This window comes from Gopherus evgoodei, chromosome 7, assembly GCF_007399415.2.
Source record: "Gopherus evgoodei ecotype Sinaloan lineage chromosome 7, rGopEvg1_v1.p, whole genome shotgun sequence".
NCBI lineage: Eukaryota > Metazoa > Chordata > Testudines > Testudinidae > Gopherus > Gopherus evgoodei.
This window is the reverse complement of record NC_044328.1, coordinates 36,208,125-36,218,650: the sequence shown is the minus strand read 5'-3', so window position 1 is coordinate 36,218,650 and position 10,526 is coordinate 36,208,125. Positions and strand designations below refer to the sequence as shown.

The 10,526-nt window shown below is 39.8% G+C and overlaps 1 protein-coding gene across 2 annotated transcripts in view; it reads left to right on the top strand.

Annotated features, from left to right (window-relative positions):
- The first annotated feature begins 439 nt into the window (after positions 1–439).
- PTEN (phosphatase and tensin homolog) overlaps positions 440–10,526 on the top strand; it is an 87,574-nt gene continuing 77,487 nt past the window's right edge. The window contains exon 1 of one of the 2 annotated variants that reach the window (XM_030571167.1): positions 440–487. The gene's annotated coding sequence lies outside the window, so the exon portion shown is untranslated. The remainder of the gene's footprint in view (positions 488–10,526) is intronic. The other variant, XM_030571166.1, reaches the window with a different exon arrangement.

Below are 10,526 nucleotides of genomic sequence, written 5' to 3'. Positions count from 1 at the left end.
TTAGGATTGGATGCAGCCTCACCACTGAGTCTGTATCCCGGGGGAGCTGCACAGTGATCTCCCTCCCTGTGCAGCAAGTGACCTGTGCTCTCTATTGCCATGCTCAAGCCTTCACATTTATTTGACAGAATTTTAAAATATTGTGTGCAGAATTTTTATTTGGCACAACATTTTTAATGTTTTGGTGCAGAATGCTCTCAGGAGTAGAGATTAGTCTGTTATGCAAGATTTCTCCTTCCTCTCCCCCCCCCCCCCCCCCCAAAAAAATTCTGGAAAGAATCATTGTTTATTTTATTTTTGTTCCTTAACAGCCATGTTTCATTAAAGTAATTTTGAACTGTTGAACTTAATTCATACTTTGCAAATGTATTTTCCAAAGGTTTCCTTAACTTGAATATTCAGATATTTATCCAAACATAATTGCTATGGGTTTTCCTGCGGACAGACTTGAAGGAGTATACCGAAACAACATTGATGATGTAGTAAGGTAAGATTTATATTTTTGCTGATACTCTATGAATTACTTGCTTATCTGTTTTTTTTGAAATACTCATAATTCATGCAATAGTTTAACCTTTAATTCTTGTAATAAGTAGGTTGGATAGAGTACACGTGATCTTCTGCTTAGAGGTACTTACAGGAGGGCAAAGTTTGGTGTAAAAGTGGTCTTCGATTCTGTTTCTGTAAAATGAAGTGTATTTCTAGGGATTGTATTCTAGGCCATTGTTCTATGTACACTTCAAATTCATACAATCAGCTTTTCAGGTGTAACATTGATCTGGGCTAATTGTGTTGGAAAAGTGCTTATATGATTTAGGAGCATGACCCCTAACTCATACAGATGATTTTTGAAAATCTTACTGAGGTTTCCAGAGCTGCTAACCTTAAATTTCTAATGTAAAATACCAAGCAGAAATACTTGCCAGAAACGTAAATGAGTTAAGAGCACGAGTCCCATTTTAAAGTTGATGGAACTCATGTTCATAAATCACTTCAGGTGCTTTTGAAAATTCCACCTCTGTGGCAACTGGAGAATAAGTGAAATTATGATCTCACAAGAGTTAAAACTAAGGAATTGAGAGGGAAGCACAATTAGTTAAAGTATTTTTGGTTTGTCCATTTAAGTGCAATGTCTAAAAAACACTTGGTAAAAAAATGTTCATTAAAGTTTCAGCATTGTTTCCTCTTTGTCTGAGGGGGGAATACTTAGGCAAAACCAGAGAAGACCTGGTTTGGTATTCCTGGTATTTCCAAGGTGTAAATGGCATTAAAGAAAACAACCTAAAACCCCAGTGCCTTGGAGAGGAGAAGGGGGAAATTTCAGGTTTCCTTTGTCCATCATATATATATATATATATAGTGTGTGTGTGTGTATATATGTGTATATGTATATGTATGTATGCCAGAAGTTACAAACCTAATTTAAAACACATCCTCACTGATATTTAAATTAAAAGGGATTTTGCAATATTAGTTCAGAATATTAAGGCAATTCTCTGTTAGATAAAAGGCACTGTACTCAATACTTGCATAGTGCTTTGGCCTTGTCTCCACTGTAACATGAAACCATTATGCACACAGTTGTCAGCAGCTGGGTTGACTGAACTCATACTAAGCGTGCTTGAGCTTCAGGTGTAAATGGGGACAAACCATGTTCAACAACATTTAGATAACCCTACATAGTTTGTTTCAGTTTACTCTAACATGGTTAAACCCTGCACAACTAGCTGCCTCTGTCTACACTTGAAGCTTAACCATGTTCAGTACCAGGTTAGCTAAACCAAATTATTACAACTGTGTGCATAATGGTTTAATTTTGTATTGCAAGTAAGCCTATGTGTCCTAGTGTTCCTGATATTACATGAGCAATGCTAACACATCTTAATGCACTTATTAGAGCAACATTTCTCAAGGTGTAGGGCCACAGCCTCTCAGGGGCTTGGTAAAGGGTGGTGAAGGACTGTCTAGTAGGGTGTGTGTAAATTATGATTGAGAGGCCTTTCACAAATCATAGTAAGGGTGGAGTGAGAGAGGCGCAGTATTGATTTATTTACAAGTAACAGTTCTTATTGAACCAGTTCATTGCATATCTGTGTGATTTCAGCACCGATGGGAGAAACCACAGATGTGGGTCCTGGTCTTTGCAAATCAGTCCTGTCAATTCCCCTTCTCACACTCTCCCCCGCCACACATTTTGTGCCCTGTTTCATGACAGTCTCAGTAGGTAGATCTGGGAACTCCCAAGGTGGTGCTTGACTGGTCTTTGTCATTTTTTCTTTACAAAACAACTTTTCTTTACAATTTTTAACGAAGTATTGTCACTGTGCTCCTCAGGAGAGATTTTATTCGCAATACTCAGGGTGCCCAGTAACTCGGATGATCAGCCCATAGTTAAGGCTATTTTTTAATGTCAGGTACTTTCAGTAAAAGTCCATGGACAGGTCATGGGCAATTAAAAAAAAAAAAAATAAAAAAAAAATTCATGGCCCGTGACTTGTCCATGACTTGTACTATTGACTCCTTAATAAATCTTGGAGGGAGGGTCTGGGGTTGTCATTGGAGTTAGGGGCAGCCTTGAGGTGCCACAGGTGCTCTGGGGGGAGCAGCTCAGGATCCCCACTGGTGCTGGGTAGTTGGCAGGGGCTGGCAGGCTTTCTCCCTGGTTCCGTGCAGATTCCTGGAAGTGGCACATGTACCCATAGCTGCTAGGTGGAGGTGCAGCCACGTAGCTCTGTGCGCTGCCTCTGCAGCTCCCATTGGCTGGGAACCACGGCCATTGGGAGCTGTGGGGGCATTGCCTGTGGACGGAGGCAGCGCGTGGACCTGTCTGGCTGCACTTCTGCCTGGGAGCTGAGGGAGGACATGTCATGGCTTCCGGGGAGCCCCCCAAGGTAAGTGCTGCCCAAAGTCCTCTCTTGTTATACTCATACAAAGCACACGGGATCTTTATAGAGGAAGGCAAGTACGCAGCATTTATTGAAAATACAGCAGTTAGCATATGCTTTTTAGTCACACACGCGCACACACCATCTCCCTCCTGCATTGATGTTTATGGTTACCAGTCCATAGTCTGGATCAATCTGGTGGCCAGCCAGATTGGTCGCAGAGGGGAGCAGGGCTCTATCAGTTGCGATCTGATGCTCCTGGAGTGTGACAAGATGAACCCAAAGTCCCATGGCCAAGCACCCTGTTCTTATAGGTTTTTTCTTTGTTGAAGTCTATGTATTTTGTGGTGTCAGTTTGTGACCCATTATTACTAAATTGGTGTAAACAATCCAGTACACTTCCGAGAGGGTCATCCTGTCCTTTGTTCTGATTTAATTAATTGTCCTCAGGGTTGTCAATCTGCCCTTTATTATGGACGGGCATTGATGATTTTTTGATGTCCCTTAAGTCTTTTTACCTCTTCCTTGACCATCTGGCTATAACAATGGCCTTCACACCTTATCTTTTCCTGATGCATACATTCCTCATTTACACAAACAGACCGAGAATACAAACAGTAGTATTTTATATTGAGCAAAAAGGCATTGCAAATTAAGCCTTGCTAAGTTTTACGGTAAAGAACTAAGACAATTTACATTGAGACCCAGGCCTTCAATGTTCCTCTAATCTACTTAACATAGACGCAATAGAGAATCCTGTCTCTTACTAACTGAATTTTAAAACAGAGTTAAAGACGGCCCAATTTGTAATGCATATGGGAAAACAGAATCTCATAGTCCCAGAAGGTAATTTCTTTTTACTATTTAAAAAGGGTGGCTAGCAGGATGAAATCAAATCATATATTAATTCTTATGGGACATTATAAAATCCAGTTCCTACATATCCCCCTTTTGACACTAAGATTATTAATCGCCAGTGTCACTTCTTATTTAGTTTGCCTAATAGAAAATACTGGGAGGTGATTTGGGTCTGCGGCTCTAGCTTTGCATACATTTGTTTTATTTAACAGCACATTTTAAACATTTTAATTAAACACATACAATTTAAAACCAAAACAATGAGGGATAGTAATGTTGATATGCCAGTAGTTGTGGGAGACCATTCAGAAAATGTTATACCAATGGTAAGCTGTTAAGTTTTTTTGCGGTGGCAATTTTTAATATGTCCCCATTTGCATCTATAATATGAATGGTTTGGTTTGGTTTTCCACATTGCCTTTTTGTTTTTTTTAGGGACTACATTACCTTTTTACTTTTTAACAGATGATTGGTAACTGTTTGCTATTTAATGCCAAGATTGAGAGAGAATTTAGCTAAATCAGTGCTTACAGTAAGCTGAGACTTTTTTGGTTGTGGCAAATAGTAAATGTGATTATTGGTAAACACAGTATTTACATTTGTCTACTGGTTGGTTGCTAACACTTATATTTTTAAAATACTTTTTTTTTTTATGAATTAACACATACACATTGCCCATTATACAGTACTTCGGTTTTATTATTTAATACATTTCACATAGAAGATTTTAGTGAAATGTTTTTACTACAGGGCTTTGGAGCAACAGGTGTGAACCAGCACACTCACATTTGAGGAGTCCACTTGGTACAACCTTTGGTGTTTAGTTTTTTTGTTTGTTTGTTTTTTTCAGCCCACTGGCTTGAGGTCCGGGGCAGCCAGAATGATTTCATGTGCAATATGGAGAGTGGGCAAACTTTCCATAGCTTTGCTTTCAGAGCCTGTTGGTGTGTGATTTTAACAATAATTCTTTTACGTAACAAATTTGGTTTTACCGTATTGGAGACATACAGCATTTATTTATATTGATAGGTATCAAACAATTATTTTTTTCTTTGCTTTAACAAGTGTATTAAAATCTTAAGAGTTTTTTTGATATTATCCACAACATTTTGTTTCAAGGTGGACAAAGCAAGTATCTGCATTTTAGTATATTCCATACTTATAGCTGTATGGTGTTGTGTGTTTTTTTTTAAACTTTTGTTTTTATATTAAGCTGTTCTGTAGCTAGTATTAGCTTTTTCTGATTTTTTGAAAGACAGATTTTTTTTATTACTGCTGAAAATATATATTTTTCCTTTTACAAATACTCTTACTGATTGCAGGCAAAACGGAGGAATTACCCCCATGTTTTTCTATGTTTTTGTTTTATAGGCAGGCAAGATTTTAATGGCTTCTACCTTTTAAGGATTTTGGGAAATTATTTTACTGTTTAGTTATTAAATATATGAGGTGGTGTATTTTTTAACAAATTTGACTAAAGGATTTATAGTCAAGTGATTTTAGTTTTTTTTTACCTGGATTATTTACAGACATTCCTTTGGAAAAGGGCCCATTTTTTCTTTAGAATGGCTGCAAACAAAGCAAGAATTTTTTTTACATGGTCCTTTTTAACATTTTTACAAAGTTGAACTGCTTAATATTTTTAGCCTTTGTAGAGTTAATTTTTTTTTAAATTACTTCATTATTTTTTAAAAAGACACCTTTATTAACTTAGATTTTACCATTTTTAGTATTGTTTCAGGGATTTATGCCTGCACTTACTGCTTTTTTTTTTTACATTTGTCACTGTACCTGTAGGACTTTTAACCTGTTGTTTTTTTTTAAGTTTTTTATTTGTTGCTTTACTGCTTGTGTGGTCCCGATTTTTGCTTTTTTTTTTTTTTTTTTTTTGCTTTGTTGCTGAGCAGAGAAACAGCCTTTGTCTTCCCTCATTCTCTCTCTTTCTCCTCAGTGGTGTGCTGCAGTTATTTGGTTCTAGGGGATGTCAGTTAAACTGCTACTAGGAGTGAAGGTTAGAGGTTCATACTGGGCTCCATTGGTTCCAGGATTCCCATATTTATCCTGTCTCAGCAGCTTTCTTGTTGCCTTCTGTTTCCTGGGCTCCCTTAGGGGTATCTTGACTACAGACTTCAGGACTCCTCAAGTGAGTACAACAATTGAGGCTCTTCCTTTCGAGGGACTGGAATTGAGCTCCAACATGGATGACTTTCTCTTTCCATGCCCTAAAGGACTCAAAACAGCTTGAGATCTTTGACCATTACCAAGAAGTTCTAAAAGGGTCATGTGGCTTCTGGTGGAGCAAGGAAGTAGCTCTGGTTAGCTCTCACTCACCCCTTCTCTAATTTTCAGCAAAATTTGCAGCAGAGCCCTCCACTGACAGTGGCACTATACCATTTTGGGAGTTGAGGAGAATAGAGACAGGTAAGAATAGATTGGTAGGAATAGGAGCAGAGAAGATCTGAGCAGGCAGAAGGCCTTTGTTCCCCCCCACCACCACTGGAGCTACACTGTCAGCATTGCTGGAGGTGAACGAGAGGCCCATTTGCCTCCTTGTTGAGATATACACAGTGAAAGGTGTTACCACACCAGTAGCCTTTCTGGTTGCAGGAGGTGGTCTGTCTCCATTTTCTGGGAAGCTGAGAAGAGAAGTGAATGGGTTGGCCTGTCCACTCTGCTTTCCAGGAGCAGCAGAGTTGCAGCCTGAGGACGATCTCTTGAACTCACTGGTGCTGCAGCAGCAGGATGCACACTGTTCTCCTGTCTGAAAGTTGAGAAAGTGACATGACTGGCAGGTCCATCTCCTTTGGAGAATCACGAACAGCAGTGGTGCCAGAAAACAAAGTGTGAAGTAGGTGGACTTACAGTTAATATCTATCTAGAAATCTGAGCAACAAGTGGGCAACTCTGAAAAGTTTGGAGAAGGGTAAAACAAAAGAAGATAATATACAAGTTAAAGAACTGGAGTGAGAAGAAGATTTAGCAGTCCTGCGGATGGCTCAGAGTGCCACAGATTACTGCCAATTTAACTCTGGTGCTGGAAACCCATTTGAGCAAGCTTGAACAAAAATTAAATGACAGCTGGACAGTAAATAGATGAACTAGTAGTATCCATTACAGAGATGAACTCTAGAATTATTGCATTGAGGATGTCCTGGAGGGTCAAGAGGAGAGATGTATGAACCCAGTGTCTCCTATCAAACCATTGACTGAAAAGGTGGAGAATGTGGAAACTGGGGGACCTAGGAAAAAATACTAGGATTCTAGGGCTGCTGTAAGGGACCAAAGGCAAATAACCTATAAATACTTGGAAACTTGGAGTCTAAAAGTCTTGAATCGGTTGGTCAGATCAGATAAAGTTAAGATTGAAAGAGCACACAGGATTGAGATAACACTTGCACAACAGAAATTTGACTAGACCACATCCTGTCATAGTACGGCTACACAACTTTAGAGACCAGGTTTTGGTTCTCAACATAGCTGGGAAGTTAAAAGAAATAAAAGTGGAAGGCAACTGAGTCAACTCCTATCAAGACCCTTTCATCGGTGCACAGCGGAAAAGGGTTGAGTTTACACAAGTCTGCACACAGCTTCACAGGAAAAAGCTTCAATCTGCATTCTCCTCCCTCCCCTACTCCCCCAGCAAGCCTGAAAATATACAGGATGGGTCAATCTCACACTCTTTGTATACCAGAAGCGTAAAAGTTCCTGAACTCAGTCGTGGAACCAAATGCAGGAGACAGGAACTGGGAACTAATTAGATTAAAGTTATAGGGCCCTTGATTAAGTGCTATTTAAGTATCAGGAAAGTGGAATTGGGACAGCTTTTGAATATAACAACAAAATGGTTATGCGTGTTCAGAAAAATACTGCCTCCATGGTAGAAATCTTTAGAATGATTTTATATTGTGTATTAGGAATATTAAGTAGTTTTCAATAAATCATGGCACAGAAATTAACATTAGGAAAATCTGTAAGTATTAAAAGGATATTAGAAATATCAAGTATAAGGAAGAAATTAAAATAGAATGTTTCTTTGAAATATATGGTTTATAGTTGGTATTGATACTAAATGTATGTGCAGGGAATGTATATACTAAATGTATATGCAGGGAATCTGGTAATAGGAAGTTCTTTCCCACTGAATTCTTAAGGTTAGAGTTTGATTAATACATATCTTGGACCAGGCACCTGTCTTCATTAAAATAGTCTAATTCATGAATAAGGGAAAAGAAGACATTTGGTAATATATTGTTAAGACAAAAACTTTGTGAATAAAATGGAAAAAACATTGATAGTTCTTGTGGGTATATCCTGTATATAATTAGGTGAGAGGCCTTTAAAGCTATAATTATCCCAGAAAGTAGTTGTGGGGGAAAAGTCAAGCAAAAATAAGTGGACATAGAGGAACAAATTTACAGTTTGCGGAATCATTATTTGACTGATGATACAAAGTTAAAACCAAGAGATTAAAAACACCAAGAGAGCATTAGAAGCACTAGTCGTGAAAAAAAACCAAAACAGCTTTCTTATTTGCCAGACAAAGGCTTTATGAATGGAGGAACAAATCTAGCAGACTTATTTCCAGCCTAAGACCCAGAACAGCTATGCAATACCTTAAGGAACAAAATGGAGTACACCAAAAAAACCCAAGGGATTTACAAATTACTAGTGGAATATTTGAGAGAGAGATACTAGCAAATATGTATAAATGGAAGAATTGAGAACTAGCATATTGCAGTATCTTAACATGCCCAGACTGACATACAATGAAAGAGTAGTACTAGTTAGCCCTGTAACACCAGTAAAAATAGAAATGGTGTAGGCATCACTGAAATCAGGGAAGAGTCCTGTTCCAGGTGGATATGCTTCTGAAGTCTCCTAAAATTTAAAAAAATAGGTAATGCCCTTGTTAGCAAATGTATTTCAACCTTCTTGGGCAACTGACAGGTTTCAGGTAACCATGTTAGTCTGTATCAGCAAAAAGAACGAGGAGTACTTGTGGCACCTTAGAGACTAACACATTTATTTGGGCATAAGCTTTCGTGGGCTAAAACCCACTTCATTGGATGCATGCAGTGGAAGATACAGTAGGAAGGGGTGTGTGTGTGTGTGTGTGTGTATGGGTGGATGGAGATTATACATACACACACACACACACACTCCACGAAAAAAGGGTGCTGCCATACCAACTCTAATGAGACTAATCAATTAAGGTGGGCTTTGTTGTAAAGGTAGGTTCCTGGATTAGTGTTTTTGTTGTGTGGTTGCTGGTGAGTATTTGCTTCAGGTTGAGAGGCTGTCTGTAAGCGAGGACTGGCCTGTCTCCCAAGATCTATGAGAGTGAGGGATCGTCCTTCAGATAGGTTGTAGATCCTTGATGATGCACTGGAGAGGTTTTATTTGGAGGCTGAGGGGACAGCTCATGGCATTCTGTTACTTTCTTTGTTGGGCCTGCCATGGATTAAGGCCTTGTCTACACTACAGGGGTAGGTCGAATTTAACCGCGTTAGGTCAGTTTAAAAATGACTGCGTCCACACAACCAACCCCGTTCTGTCGACTTAAAGGACTCTTAAAATCGACTTCTGTACTCCTCCCCGCCAAGAGGATTGGCGCTAAAATTGACTGTGCTGAGTCGAATTAGGGTTAGTGCGGACCCAAATCGACAGTATTGGCCTCTGAGAGCTATTCCAGAGTGCTTCATTGTGACCGCTCTGGACAGCACTTTGAATTCTGATGCATTAGCCAGGTACACAGGAAAAGCCCTGGGGTCTTTTGAATTTCATTACAGGTGACCATGCAGTCTCTCCTCCCCTCCCACCCCCGAACGTAGAGCGTAGAATGTTTCTATCTTCCCCCAATCATCTCCGTCCCTGAGGTTATCACAGATTAGAAGGTGAAAGAAACGCGCTTGCGATGACGTTTTCTGAGCTCATGCAGTTCTCCCGCACTGATAGGGCACAGCTTAATTCATGGAGGCATTCAGTGGCAGAGGCCAGGAAAGAATTAAGTGAGCACCAAGAGTGAAGGCAGGACGCGATACTGAGGCTAATGTGGGAGCAAACGGACATGAGGCATCTGATAGAGCGGCAGGAAAGCCATTAAGAGCACAGACCCTCACTGCGGAGACTGTGGGAACTGTGGGGTAGCTCTGTAACTTGATGTGAGCCATGGTAGTGAGGACGGACTCCGCTGACTTAATGCGCTTAGGGTGGACATATGCAATTGATTGTATAAAATAGATTTCTAAAAATCAACATCTATAAAATCGACCTAATTTTGTAGTGTAGACATGCCCTAAGTGACTTCTGGGTATTCTTCTGGCTCTCAATCTGTTTCTTCACTTCTGCAGGTGGGTATTGTAGTTTTAAGAACGCTTGATAGACATCTTGGAGGTATTTGTCTCAACCTGAGGGCTTGGAGCAAATGTGATTGTATCTTAGAAATCGACTGTAGATAATGGTTCGTGTGATGTGTCCTGAATGGAAGCTGGAGGCATATAGGTAAGTATAGCGGTCAGTAGATTTCCGGTATAAGGTGGTGGTTGTCACAGTTGTTTATCTGTGTAGTGTCGAGGAAGTGGATCCCTTGTGTGGACTGGTTCAGGCTGAGGTTGATGGTGGGATGGAAATTTGTTGAAATTATGGTGGAATTTCTCAAGGGCTTCTTTTCTATGGGTCCAGATGATGAAGATGTTGTCAGTGTAGTGCAGGTAGAGTAGGGGGGTTAGGGGACGAGAGCTGAGGAAGCGTTGTTCTAAGTCAGCCATAAAAACGTTGGCATAC